The following is a 14,346-nucleotide window of genomic DNA, read 5'->3' on the forward strand; positions in this document are numbered from 1 at the left end:
CTTAGACATTTGAGGGGATTCCACGTCCCTCCAAAACCGATGAGGGGATTCCACGTCCCTCCAAAGACGACGGCCTCACGCCGACCAGCGGGAGCGACCCGCCTCGTCTCAGACCTTTGAGGGGATTCCACGTCCCTCCAGAAGGGAGAATCGGAACGTCTTCCGAAACTCCCGGCCCGTGGTCCTCCAGTGCGTCCACCTAGACCGCGTCGGGCACTACCAGAATTCCAGAAATGAGCTCACACAGAAAAGACAGAACAAACAGACACTAACCGTGGCCAGTCAGGCTCTCCGGGTCGGGGGTCCCTCGGGGTCTTGGGGATCCCGGGCCGAGCCCCCAAATGTTATGCCCAGAATTCGTGATCCCCAAAGACCACTAGGGAGCCGAGTCCGATGCAAAAGCAAAGAGCCTTTATTCGAGCTAGCTCGAGCTCAATCCCCTACCTGCACCGACGCAGCGGTGAGATACCAGGGAAAGAGAGCGAGTTTCAAAAGGACAAAGGTTTTATTGGGGCCTGGGGGCAGTTGGTGAGGTAATGGCTATGGCCTCAGCCGATTGGCTGGGGAGGGGTCCTGGGGAAGGGTCCGGCAGGTGAGGGAGGGTTTACTCGAGGGGAGGAGGTGTGGTCAAGGTGAAGGACACAGAACAAGATGGAGTCAAGGGGAGGAGGTGTGGTCAAGGTGAAGGACACAGAACAAGATGGAGTCAAGGGGAGGAGGTGTGGTCAAGGTGAAGGACACAGAACAAGATGGAGTCAAGGGGAGGAGGTGTGGTCAAGGTGAAGGACACAGAACAAGATGGAGTCAAGGGGAGGAGGTGTGGTCAAGGTGAAGGACACAGAACAAGATGGAGTCAAGGGGAGGAGGTGTGGTCAAGGTGAAGGACACAGAACAAGATGGAGTCAAGGGGAGGAGGTGTGGTCAAGGTGAAGGACACAGAACAAGATGGAGTCGGCTGGCGTAGGCCCGCCCTTTCAGAACTAAGAGCAGCTCCTAGAGGTCACCATCCCCACCCCCAGCCCACAGGCCTGGCCACACTGGACCTATCTGACCAGCCATCCTGTCAGCTAGGCCCCCGAGGCTTTGACCTCCAATCTGGAGTTGAACTAGAGAGAGGGGCAGCCAAGCCAGACCAAGCAGAGACCCTGATGCCCAGTGAGCTCCACAGCATGAGTGGGATTCCCCTGTCTCCTCTCTCTCCCTCTCCTGGGTTGGGCTGGGGTGGGGAAGGGCCCTCTGTCTGCCTTCCCATCCTCCAGGTCCTCTCCTCCCTTGGGGCCTCTTCTCCATCCCCAGCTGCCCCCTGGTCCTCTGTATCTTCCCATGCATCCCTCAGGTTCTTGGCCACTTTGTCCTCTGTTTTCTCTCTCGCTCTGGCTCCCTCTCCTCCTGTGTCTTTCTTTGCTTGTCCCCATCTCCGGGTCTTCACGTTGTCCTCTCCCGCTCTACCCTCTGTGTCCCTGACCCAGTTGGTGCTTCTCCTTGGCTGTTTCTCTCACTCTCCTTCCCCTCCGGCCCTGCCCTCTGCATTCATCACTACAGGCTTTGTAACCGACTTTGCAGAAATCCCGTGAAGAAAAAAAAAAAAGAAAGAAAGGAAAAGAAAAGGCACGGTTTGGTTTTCATCAGCGTAACAAAGCCCTGGTGGCCTGGAATGTGGCTGCAGACCTGCCCACCTCCCTGCCGCGGCCTCCCTCCCTCCAGGACATCTGTGCTGGCGGGCCCTCCCTGCGCATCAGCAGGAGGAAGCAGCTCCGAGCTCCCACCTGACTCCTCCATCAGGCCAGAGCAGAAACATGCCAGCCATGATGCGTGCCAAGGAGGCACGGCCAAGCGTGGGGACAGAGCAGGACCCCACAAGGCCCAGGGCATGTTTCCAACAGCAGTTGTGTGCTTATTATGGACTGGATGTTTGTGTTCCTTCTTATACTGAAGCCCTCACCCCCAAAGCAACAGTATGTGGAGTCCTTGGGGCTTGGGACTTTGGAGACCTTGGGAGGTTCAGGTCAGGTCACGAAGGTGGGCCCCCATAACAGGATCAGTGTTCTTGTAAGAAGAGGAAGAGATCAGAGCTCTCTCTGTTTGCCACGTGAGGACACAGCAAGAAGGCGGCTGTGTGCAAGCCAGGAAGAGGCTCTCACCAAGAACGAAATCAGCTGACATCTGGATCTTTGACTTCTCAACCCCCAGAGCTGTGAGAAATAAATATCTGTCGTTCAAGCCACCCAGTCTAGGGTATCCTGTCATGGCAGCCCTAGAGGACTAAAGACTAACAGTTGGCCCCTCTGTGGAGAGGCAGCAGCCTGGTCAGACCTCCAGGCCCAACCTGGACCAAGGCCAGCCCCACCCTGCACTCTCTCCCCTCACCTTCGGCTTTTGTAGCCTCTGGCTTCTCCCACGGGGGCTCCCGCAGGGATGTGAAGGAGGCTCTCTGCCCCCGCGGCTGGCCTGCCAGAGAGCCAGCCGGCCTCCAACCCAGGAGCCTACATGGGCTTGGGGGACCCAGACTCGACTCCTGGCTAGCCACAAGACACTGATCCACTGTGCTCCTTGGTGGGGGAGAGCAGTGGACAGTCCAGGGCTACTGTCCCTGCAATCTCCCGGTCACTGTCTTGCCTTCCGGGAGCATCTATGTGCCTCGTCTGCTCTCCACTAAAGGCTCCTGTGTGCCTGCATGCCCTCCACTCACCACTCACGTTTCCCACCTGTACCAGGAGGCTGCAAGTGGGAGCTGCCTGAGGAGGGGGTTGTGGATTGCAAATTCCTCCTCCTGTTCCAAGGCTGAACCTGTGTCATGATGACAGTGGCTGTTGTTTTTGAACATCTAAAGCGGATAGGATCTTACAGTTCACAGAGGACTTCCTCCTACTGCATTTCATTGAATCCTCACAAGAGGATGGTCCCTGTGAATGTTTTACCGAGGAGGAAACCAAGGCAACGCCACGCTGATTACAGTCAGCACAGCACTGGCCCCCTGCTCGCAGGGCTGGGAACCAGCGAGCCAGCCCTCCTGACACCCAGTCCCTGCTTGGCCAAGGATACTCTACTAACCCACAGGCACATCTTGTGCCTTCCTGTCTTTGGGCCCTTGTTTGGTCGTTCTCCTGCTAGAAATGCCCTTACCCATCCTTTTTGCTCATTTAAATCCTACTCATCTTTCGCAGCCTGGCTCGCCCCCTACTTCCGATTGAAAGCCTTCTGTCACTTCGACAGAACGAGTCTAGTTACTGTGTTGCACGTATAATCAGCACCACGGAGTTTAACAGTTGTGGCAGAGCCTGCTACTCGTCCCTCAGCATGCATTCCCCCCTTCTTCCTCAGTCATGGGACCCCTGAATTTTAGTGGGGTACATAGTTGCCTAGACAAAAGCCTGTGTTCCCCAGTTTCCATGTGGTTAAATGTAGTCAAGTTCTAGCTGGTGGAATATAAGCAGAGTCGCATTTATGACTTTGGGGAAGAATATGTATGCATTTTTATGGCCTCCTTTCCTACTTCCTACCAGCCGGGATGCGAACACGATACCTGGAGCTCGAGCAGCCATTTTAGACCTTAAGGGTGGATACCACGTTCAAGGATGGCACAGCATCATGACTAAAGTAACTTGCGGGCCTGTTGGTCTTACTGCTGCACCACCTTCCCCACTTTATCCGAAACAATAATCAATTTCCATCTTGTTTCAACCATTGTTGTTTTGGGTGTTCGACCAGTTTAACCAAACACAATCCCACCTGGCACCAAAACAACCACCAAGTAAGTGGCATGTCCTTTGTGCCAAGTGCAGGACGAGTCAGGATTTTTTTAAAGGTGGTTTTTTGTTTAATTTTCACCACAACCTGAAAGCTTAGTGCTAACACTAATGAATTACTTTGAGCTTCATCTCCCAAATGAGTTTTGTTCATTCCATATGCTACAACATGCTAGACACTAGACAAGGCATTGAGAATCCGGCAGTGGGTAAGATAAACTCCTTTTTTCAAAACATTGACAGTCTTGTGGGGGAAATGAGTAAATGGAAATAACAATGCACTGTGATGACAGTAATACCGTATCATCATCTTAAGATGCCATTACTTGTACGATAGACTGTTTTTTATGTACCATCAAGAAAAATAATACTGCCATTAAACTGAGACATGATGTCTTAATAATAGTCCCATGTGACACATGAGCCAGTCACACCAACTTCTCATTACTTTGAAATTTTTTTATTATCTATTCCAAGGGATTTCACAATTTCTCCGGGCTCCACTTGTCTTGCTTCCTATGTGACAGACCATCTTTTAGACATATCTCAGTAACGAAATGTAGCACAGCTTTATCCACTGGTATCTTCTTTTTCTCTCCCATAACACACTTGGTAGTTGCTTTGGAAGAAGCACAGACTGTGGTTATTCCTCTGATGATGAATATTTGCTCCATTAAAATCAGATTTATGCCCTGCCACTCTATGTCGTATCTTTCTTCATACGCATCAACTTTTCATCTCTCTGCTGAATCATAGCATCTTTGAAGGCGGTTTGGATGGCAGTTAAACTCAAAATACCCAAGAATGCACAAAACTTTACTGAAGAGCTACGGTCAAGTTTATGCTCATGCACTCAGTGACACGCCAGTGTGGGACTGCCACCTGGGAAGGAGTGATCATTAGACATGTGACTGTAAGCACAGCTTGGTCTCAGAGATGTGAAGAGGTGAAGGAAAAAAAACAAATAAAAGTATGTCTTCCAGAGCCTGGAGGAGAGAGGACTGGGGACTGACTGCTTAGTACGTGCGGGGCTTCCTTTCAGGGTGATGGTTGATGGTTGCACACGTTGTGTGGCACTAAATGCCACTGGACCGTACATTCAAAAATGACTACAATGGAAATCTTATTTTCGGTATATTTTACCATAATTTTTAAAAGTATGTCTTAGATTTCACGAAAATGGTAAAATTACAAAGTTTCAAGCACTGTTCTAAGTACATGACATCCAGAATGCAGTGTGATCCCAACAACAACCTCTACCATAGCCAATAATGATCGCTACCATCTATTGGTCATGGTCCCGTTGATGACTTGGTGGGGCTTTACAGGCGCCAGTCCGCTCACTCATAACAGCCCCATCGTTCAGTCCGCTCTGCCTTAACGCTCACTATGAAAATACAAATGTGTTCCCATATGACTGGGATATTAGGGAACGGTGTGAGCATAACGCAAGTTTCGCTTTTGCTCACGCGTGATTTCGTCCATGAGAAACTCCCCAGGTCCAGGGCTGGCAAACCACAGCCCTCCGGCTCGCAGGCTATTTCTGTACATAAAGCGTTACTGGAGGACACAAGGACACTCCTTCGTTTATGTCTGGTCTGTGGCTGCTTTCACACCAAGGCAGCAGAATTGGAGTGTTGCAGCAGAGACCGTATGGTTCTGCAAAGTTGAAAGCATTTATTTTCTGGGCTTTTAAGAGAAAGTTTGCCAACCCTTATGTTACGTGAACCCAGAAAATTGCACCTCGCTGCACTGAGCTGTGCGGACAAAACACGCCCGCCCTCTTGGAGGAGAGATGGCCAGTTGACCAGTTACGATGCAGTGCAAGAGAGGGGACTGCTGTGCACAGAGTCACCAGGAGCATTGACAGGATCAAGAAAGGCTTCCCTGGGGCATGGAACCACCCTGAATGCCAGGCTCCACAGTCCGGGGAGAGGACAGAGGCCCAGAGGCGGGACAAGCCTCCAGAGTCCTTTCCTTGCCCCCTGTGCCCACCTGGGGCTGCATTTATTTCCCTGTGGCCCTGCCCCTGATTCAGAGACACCAGCTATCACTTCTGAGTCTTGGAACACAATTCAACTCACAGCAGACCCTCTCTGCTGTGTTCCATGGGATACATTTGGGCATCCGTTCTCCCAGAAGACTCGGGAACTTCAGGCTGATCCCAGACAGCAGCCTCTCCTTTGGTTTGTCTACTGAGCAGCTGGCCAACCATCTCTAGCCCTGTGGTTTCTCGGGCGGGAGTCAAGCGCCAGTCTGCCACCCCACAGTGCAGGGATCCCATACACATCTCCCCAAGAAGCTCTGACGAAGCCCTCTCTTGGGCTTCTTGATGCGAGAGACAGGCACCTCACAGAGGGCATTCAATAAATAAATCCTTGGGCGCCTGGGTGGCTCAGTCGGTTGAGCGTCAGACTTCGGCTCAGGTCATGATCTCACAGTTTGTGAGTTTGAGCCCCTCTGTGCTGATAGCACAAAGCCCAATTCAGATCCTCTGGCCCCTTCTCTCTCTGCCCCTCCCCCCCCCCAAAATAAACATTAAATAAATAAATAAATAAATAAATCCTTCCCCAGAATCTTCCCGTTAACTTCCAACAAACAGCCACAAAAAAGAGGCTGTAATATTTGTAATACAAGTTTTTAAATGTTTCCTCATAAAATTTGCCTTTTGCTCTGGTGACTCTGAGAACTGATACCTATCATCCTAAGATCTTAGCAGAAAGTTCTTCCCTGTCACATCCCCTCCTCAGAGATGAGGAACTGGAGACCAAACAGCCCTTCACAGATGTCCTCCCCAACTGTCCAGTCAGAGAGGACTCTAGGAGAAAGAGGTCTCCCAGCTTGGCCCCCAACGAGGTCCTCCCTGCTCTGGGGGCATCTCTACTATTAGCAGAAACCTGTGTGGTAGAGAAGGAAGTGTGATGGGTCTGGTGTATGGCCACTTCCTTGATCCGTGACCTCACACAAACTTTTGAGCTGAGATTCATTTCATCATAAAATGGAGATTAAAAGTAGTAATAATACAGTCCCAATTTCCCCGAGTCATTGTCTGAATTGTGTTGAGTATAGGGGCACCTGCATGGCTCAGTTGGTTGAGCATCTTGACTCTTGATTTTGGCTCAGGTCATGTTCCTAGGGTCATGGGATAGAACCCTGCATCGGGCTCCACACTGAGCATGGAGCCTGCTTTAGATTCTCTCTCTCTCTCTCTCTCTCTCTCTCTCTCTTTCTCTCTCTCTCCCTCTCTCCCTGGACCCCTCTCCCCCACTTTCACTCTCTCACTCTCTAAAAAAAAATTTTTTAAATGTGTTGAGTATAACCCAAGTGGATCCAGTGAATTCATTCAGCCTGTGGACAAGTCTTAACTGAAGGCTCCTGGGAAGCCCAGGGCTTCTGGGAAGGATGGGGGTCTTGCCTTTCAGAAGGTTTACCATCTCACTGGGCAGAGAATATGCACATGGCTGAAAACAGACATAACAACCCATGTCAGGTAAAGCCACAGGGAAGATTTGCAGGCTGGCCAAGAGTCCCCAGTCAAAAGAAGCACAGTATAACTCAGTAGAGGAGATAAGTAATCCTGATTTGGGGCCATCTCTTAGAGGAGGTGGGCTCAGGGTAGGGCCCCAATGGTAAGATTGAACTGGGAGGGGGACGGTGGGAATGAGGAAGAGGAATGACATTTCTGTTCGTGGTCTTCCTGAGAAGGACTGGACAAGTGTCCATGGTAAACAGAATTACACATTTGCCCCTCATGTTTATATATTTAGATTCACAAACCAGATGGCAAAGTAATTCAGGGGCTAGTAGTCCTCTGAGCAACATTGGTAGCTCATTAATACGACCTGGGAGACTTTAAGAACTCCTGAGGTCTGGGTCCTCCCCCAAGAGACTCCCGTACGGTTGTTTTGGGATTTGATCTGGGCATTGGGATTTTAAAAGCACCCAGGGGATTCTAATGTGCAGCAGGGTTCACGACTATTGCCTCTCAAACCTCAGTGGGGGCAGTATGGCTTCTGTTTAAAAACAAAACAAAACAAAACAAAAAAAGTGCTAAAAGAGAAAGCAACTTTATTTTTAAATGCCAGAATGCCAGGGTGGGGTGCTGGTGTCAGATTTCCTCACTACCTTTGCCTACCTCCAGCCACTGCCCCCACATTCTTCCAAGCTGTTCCAGTAAATTCAAGCTCCTGCTCAAAATGCTGCTTTCCCTTTCTGGAAAATTCTACTCCCAGGGAACTCCCTCCCAACTCTGGAGGCATCTCGTTCTTAGTGCTTTGCCACGCTTGTCGAAGTGCTCTGATCCTCCAACATCATACAGTTTTGCTCAAATGTCATCACATTGCGAAGAATTTTCCAGAAAGGCCGAAGGAGCCCTTCCCAAGGAGGCCACTGCAGCAGTAGAGGCCAAGTGGAAAGCGCGCTGGGCTTGGGAACCAAGATCCCCTGGCCCAAGTTCTGACGTGACCACTAACCAGCTGCCCCTCTGAGCCCAAGCTTCCACATCTGTGAAATGGGCGAGACCTGGGTGACCCCAGGTTCCTCCTCACCATGGCTCTCAGAGACTTCAGGAGCTGCTCCAAGCTGAACACAGTGGGGCTTGAGTACGGCTCACCTCCAGGCTCTGCTTCCTGGGGCTTCTGCCAAGCCCTGGGCCTCCTGCCCAGTGAGCAGCGGGCACAAGGGGCCTCCACAGAGTCTCTGCGCGGTTCTCCTGGGGGGCGGGGGCGGGCAGGCAGGGAACCTCACAGACCTAACACAAGGCCCCGTCTGTGTCCAGGTGGAGGGGGAGTGGACTCAGCCACCCACGGGGACGCTACCTTGCCTCTGGATTTTTCCGTGGCCTTTTTCAGAGGCTTTCATTTGATCATCAAATAACCGCTCAGCAGTAGAAACCGATGAGGACAATTAGCTCCATTTCACATGTGAGGACGCCAAGAAGCTGAGGTGCGGTGAGGCAAAGTGGAGCGGGGGGATGCAGTGTGTCAGAGCGGTCAGGAGTGTCTGCTACTCTGACATTGAAACTGTCTTTAAAAAATGTATATGGAACACCGTGAACTTGTGTGTCATCTTTGCACAGGGGCCACGCTAACCTTCCCTGTATGTTCCGCTTTTAGTTTGTGCACTGCCAAAGCGAGCACTCCATTTAAACTTTCTAACCCTCAATTTTCTCACCTAAAAAAGTAAATACTCTTAACGCTCCACTAGGCCTGCCCACACTTTGTGGTGAGGCAGGCTCAGAGACACCTTTGGTCATGAGGTGGGACCCAGGAGTCAAGTCAGTGCAAAGGCAGGGCCCTGAGAGACCCACGATAGGCCAAGTGGTGTTCTAGAATTTTCTATATTTCATCTCCTGTTATCCTCATGGCAGCCCTATCCGGCACCCTTGGCCCCACTTTGCAGAGAGAGAATGAGAGGTTGAGAGTCTACACACAGGGGCCAAACTCAGGTTCAGAGTCATGTTCTCCCACTTTCTCCCTGTGATGTCTGTCCCCTTGCATGTGGGTGTAGTTTAAGAGGCAAGTTCTGATTCTGTTGTCCCCTCCATCCATCAGACAGACAGACGGCCTGCAGGACGTGGTCAGGCTCAGCCCCAGATACCAACGCAGGCAGGGAAACCAGGGAAGGAAACTGCTGAGTTTGAGAAACTTATACTTCAAAATCATCTCTCTCCTCAGACCAGAGGGAGTCTTTACAGAGAAATTTTACAGAGATTAAAGAGTTCCATACTTTTTAATAACCTAGGAAAACTAGAAGAGGAGAGACTTAAACATTCATCAAATCTCCAGGGGAAAAATATCTTTTATTAAACTTAGAAATCACTGATAAAATCACAAAGGAGAGATTAGCGAGTTTGACTAGAGAAAAATGTAAATTTTCTGCCTTAAAAAAAATGAAAAGGGGCAAGTGGGGAGAAGTATTGGCAGCAAATAGGGGAGATAAAAGGTTACTCTCTGTTTTATGTATTTATACTCTGCCTCCTTCCTAAAAAGTTTTGAGGAGGGCATATTAATAAAGAGCTCATACAAATGGAAAGTTTAAAAACAAAGAGGGGCTCCTGGATGGATCAGTCAATTAAACGTCCAATTCTTGATCTCAGCTCAAGTTTGATCTCAGGGTCGTGAGTCCAAGCCCCACGTTGAGCTCTGTGCTGGGCATAAAGCCTATTTTAAAAAATAAAATAAGGGGCACCTGGGTGGCTCAGTCGGTTAAATCTCTAACTTCACCTCAGGTCATGATCTCATGGTTCGTGAGTTAGGGACCCATGTGGGGCTCTGTGCTAACAGCTCAGAGCCTGGAGCTTGCTTCACATTTGTGTCTCCCTCTCTCTCTGCCCCTCCCCCACTCCCCCTCTGTCTCTCTCTCAAAAATAAATAAACATTTTTTTTTAATTACAAAAAAATAGGGGCACCTGGGTGGCTCAGTCGGTTAGGCATCTGACTTCGGCTCAGGTCATGATCTTGCAGTTCTTGAGTTCAGGCCCCGTGTCGGGCTCTGTGCTGATGGCTCAGAGGCTGGAGCCCGCTTTGGATTCTGTGGCTCCCTCTCTCTCCGCCCCTCCCCCGCTCATACTCTGTCTTTCTCTCTCTCTCAAAAATAAACAATAATAAACAATAATACAATGAATAAAAAATAAAAATAATTTGTTAATTACAAAAAAAGAAAAGAAAGTAGCAGGTAAAAATAAATAAAATAAAAAGCAGGATAAATATTGTAATATTCATAATATATCATTCATAGTATGACTATAGCTATGTGAAAAAATACATGCGTGAAAATATGAGAAAGGTAGGTCTGCCCCCAACATGTGCAGACCCCGGGGCAGGGGTAGAGAGACCACATACCAAATGCCTAAATATTAAAGAAATAATTACCAACTATTTATTAATTCAAAACTAATAATTTACATTAATATAAGCTGAATGTAAATATGAGATATTTAAATTATGTTATTTGTGAAACAATAAATTATTAGCTAATTCAAACTAACAAATCATCACGTAAAATGTCAAATATCCTCTTACCTTGCAATAAGACTGCATATTGTCCCTAGAACAACCAAGAAGAAAATAACACCATTTAAAAACCAACAAAGAAATTAAAATGGTATGCTAGAAGAGTATCTATTTAACACCAAAGAAGTCAGTAAAGGAGAAATAAGAGGAACAAAACAGACATGAGATAGGTCAAGAACAAATATCGAAATGGTAGATGTAAAGCCAATCGTATCAATAATTACTATTATGGACTGAATGCTTGTGTCCCCCCAGATCCATATGTTGTAGGCCTCCTCCCCCCCCCCCCCCCCAAATGTGATGGTATTTGGAAGTGGTGCCTTTGGGAGGTAATTAGATGAAGTCATGAGGGTGGGACCCCCATGATGGGATTAGCGTCTTCATAAGAAGAGAGAGGCCAAATCACTCTCTCTGCCACGTGAGGAGGGAGGGAAAAGGCAGCCATCTACCAACCAGCACCTTGATCTTGAACTTCCCAGCCTCCGGAACTGTGAGAAATAACTATTGTTTAAGCCGCCCGGAATATGGTGTTCTGTTACAGCAGCCCGAGCTACTAAGACAATTACATTGAATCACAGCAGCATTATTCACAATAGCAACAGATGAGAAATAACTCAGCTAGTGAATGGATAAACAGTAGAATAGTAGTTAGCAATTAAAAAGAAACAAGCTACTGATACATGCCGTAACATGGATAAACTTCAAAAATATTATGCTAAGTGAAAGAAGCCAAAAGTGAAAGAGTCCATATTGTATGATTTCATTTACGTGACATGTCCCAAACAGGTACATCCAGAGGAGCTGGCTGGGGCTGACAGTGTAACAGGAGTGGACCACAAATGGCCATATGAGGTTTTTTTGGGTTTTTTTTGGGGGGGGGGGAGGGGATGGAAATGTTCGAAATCTAGATTATGACAATGGTTACAGTGATGCGCAACTCTGTAAATTTACTAGAAAATCATTGAATGAAGCATTTAAAATTATACCTCAGCAAATCAGGTTTTTTTTAATGTGCTAAAATTTAAAAAAAACTGTGCTGCAAATGATACCATCAAGAAAGTGAAAAGGTAACCCACAGAATGGGATAAAATATTTGCAAATCATCAATCTGACAAGGGACCTGTATCCAGAATATATAAACAACTCTTATAATTCAATAAAAGGATAACCCAATATAAAAATGAGCAAAAGAGCAAAATAGACATTTCTCTGAAGAAGATGTGCAAATCTGTCTCTCCCTCTCTCTCTCCCTCTGCCCCTCCCCCCACACACGCATGCACAGGCACTCTCCTCTCTCTCTCAAAATAAATAAATAAACTTAAAAGGTGGAGGGGGGTGAAATGGAGAGTGACCAATTAAGAGACTCCAGAAATGGAGTATGCAAAAAGCATAGATAATCTGAATGTGCCATTGACACCTCCAACCCACCACGTCAAAGACGGAAGTCAGTCGGCTTCACCTTCCCTACACCACCTCTCTGCCTGTGTCCCTTGTCCTAGTGAATGCCATCTGCATCCCCACGAATCAGCCTGGACTCCTCCCTCTCTCATATCCCCAACAACAGACTTCTCTACAAATCCGGTCCATTTTCCCTCCTAAATGTTTCTGAATGTACTTGCCTTATTCCTCTGCACCACCCTTCTCCTCAGGCCACCATCATCTGTTGCTTGGATGGCTCCTACAGCCTCCAAACTGGCCTCCCTGCCTCTGCCTGGTCCCCTTTCAATGCTCCACACAGCAGCCAGAGCCATTCATTTAAGTTACAGCCAACTGGGGACTCCCCACTGACCAACCCCTTTCAGGACATGGTCTCTGGCCTCACATCTTCCTGCCCCAACCCCCAGCCATTCCAAGCTGCTTTTAGTGCACCAAATGCAGCATGACCTCTTTCCTTTCTGGACCTTTGCACATGCTGCTTCCTCTGCTCTCCCCTTCTTCCCTCTTTGTTCCTGCTGTGGAAGCTGGAGAGAAAGTGCTGAGGAGGCTGGGGGACAAGAGAGAGGGGTTGGGAGAGAGCTGGGAGCCTCATGTGGTAAATGTGCTCCTGTCTGCCCAGCGCTTGCCCTCTCCTGGAATAGCAGCCCCCCTTTTGTGGAACTGCTCCCCACACTCGGCTGTGTGAGCCAACGGGAGCCACCATCTTACACAGTCCTGCCTCCCTGCCACACTTGTCCACCCTGCTGGCCTCGGCTCTGCATTCCAGCCTTCAGGAAGGGGGGTGGAGGAAGTGTAGGGCATGCAAACTCCTTTTAAAGAAGTAACACAGAAGTTGCACGCATCCCTTTCATTCCATTCCATCAGTAAAAATGTCATCATACTTAGCTGCAGAGTAGAGTCTCTAGTTAGTTGGACTTCTGCCGTTACTAAAAAGTTCCATTCCTAAAAAGAAAAGGGGGATGGTGGCTCACGAGGGATCACAGCTCCAGCCACACACCCCTGAGAGCCACCAGAGTCTGCCTCCAGGGCCTGACTCTATACTTGGGGGTGCTGGAGGCTCACCTGCATGGGGACTGTATCAGGTATAGCAGAAAACCACCCCAAAATCTAGTGGCTCAAAACAACAGCCGTGTTCTTGGCTCAGTAGTGTGTAGGTCAGCAGTTTGGCTGGGCTCAGTTGGTGGTTTGTCCACTGGGCTTCCCTGGGGTCATGCATGCAGCTGTACTCACCTGGTGGTTTGATTAGGGCTGGATGATCTAGCATGTTCTCACATATCTAGCAGTCAGCAAGCTTAGGGCTGAGATACTTCAGTTCTCAATGTGGCCTCTTCAGCAACTAGCTCAGGCCCATCCACATCATAATGTCCGCCTTCCAACCATGGCCAAAGAGAGGGCAATCCTCATGCCCAAGTGTGTTTCAAGCCTCTGCTTACATTTGCTAAAGTCCCATTGGCCAAAATAAGTCACATTGCCAAGCTTGGGATTCAAGGGAGGAGAGACAACTTCACCTCTTGATGGGAAGAGCAGTAAAGTGACATTGCTAAGGCACATGGGAAGAATTATTCAAAACATCTCCATGAAGAGTCTTCGGCAGTGACCTCAGACTCCACCCATAGAACAAGGAATGTCTTTCTTGGTTCTTTCAGGCTCTTGTGGGGACACGAGTGGGGGAGCATTCTTGTGGGTTGAATGGCGGACCCCCCACCCCCAAAGATATGTCCATGTCCTGATCCTTGGAATCTGTGAATAGGATCTTATATGGAAAAAGGGGACTCTGCAGAGAGGTGATTGAGGATCTTGAGGTGAAATCATCCCGGATTATTCAGGTGGGCCTAAATCCAATAACAAGTGTTCTTATGAGAAACGTACAGAGAAGACAGAGAGGAAGCCCATGTGAAGATGGAGACAGGGATTGGAATTATGCAGCCACAAACCAAAGATCACCTGGAGCCACCCAAAGCTAGGAGACACGGGGAAAGATTCTCCCCCTGAGCCTCTGGAGGGAATGTGGCCCTGACACCACCTTAATTTCAGACGTCTAGCCTCCAAAACTGTGAGAGAATAAGTTTGTTATTTTAGGCCACCAAGTCTGTGGTAATTTGTTACAACAGCTCTAGGAAATGAAAATAGGCTCATTGCTAAAAACACAG

The 14,346-nt window shown here is 48.7% G+C and overlaps 1 non-coding gene and 1 pseudogene across 1 annotated transcript; both read right to left on the bottom strand.

Moving 5' to 3' along the window:
- LOC102901533 overlaps nucleotides 1-14,346 on the bottom strand; it is a 118,478-nt pseudogene that overhangs the window by 21,221 nt on the left and 82,911 nt on the right.
- Nucleotides 8,779-8,884, bottom strand: LOC111559936. Its single transcript, XR_002741402.2, has one exon. It is a non-coding gene; the product is annotated as a U6 spliceosomal RNA (small nuclear RNA).

The sequence above is a fragment of the Felis catus genome, chromosome A3 (assembly GCF_018350175.1).
Source record: "Felis catus isolate Fca126 chromosome A3, F.catus_Fca126_mat1.0, whole genome shotgun sequence".
NCBI classification, from domain to species: domain Eukaryota; kingdom Metazoa; phylum Chordata; class Mammalia; order Carnivora; family Felidae; genus Felis; species Felis catus.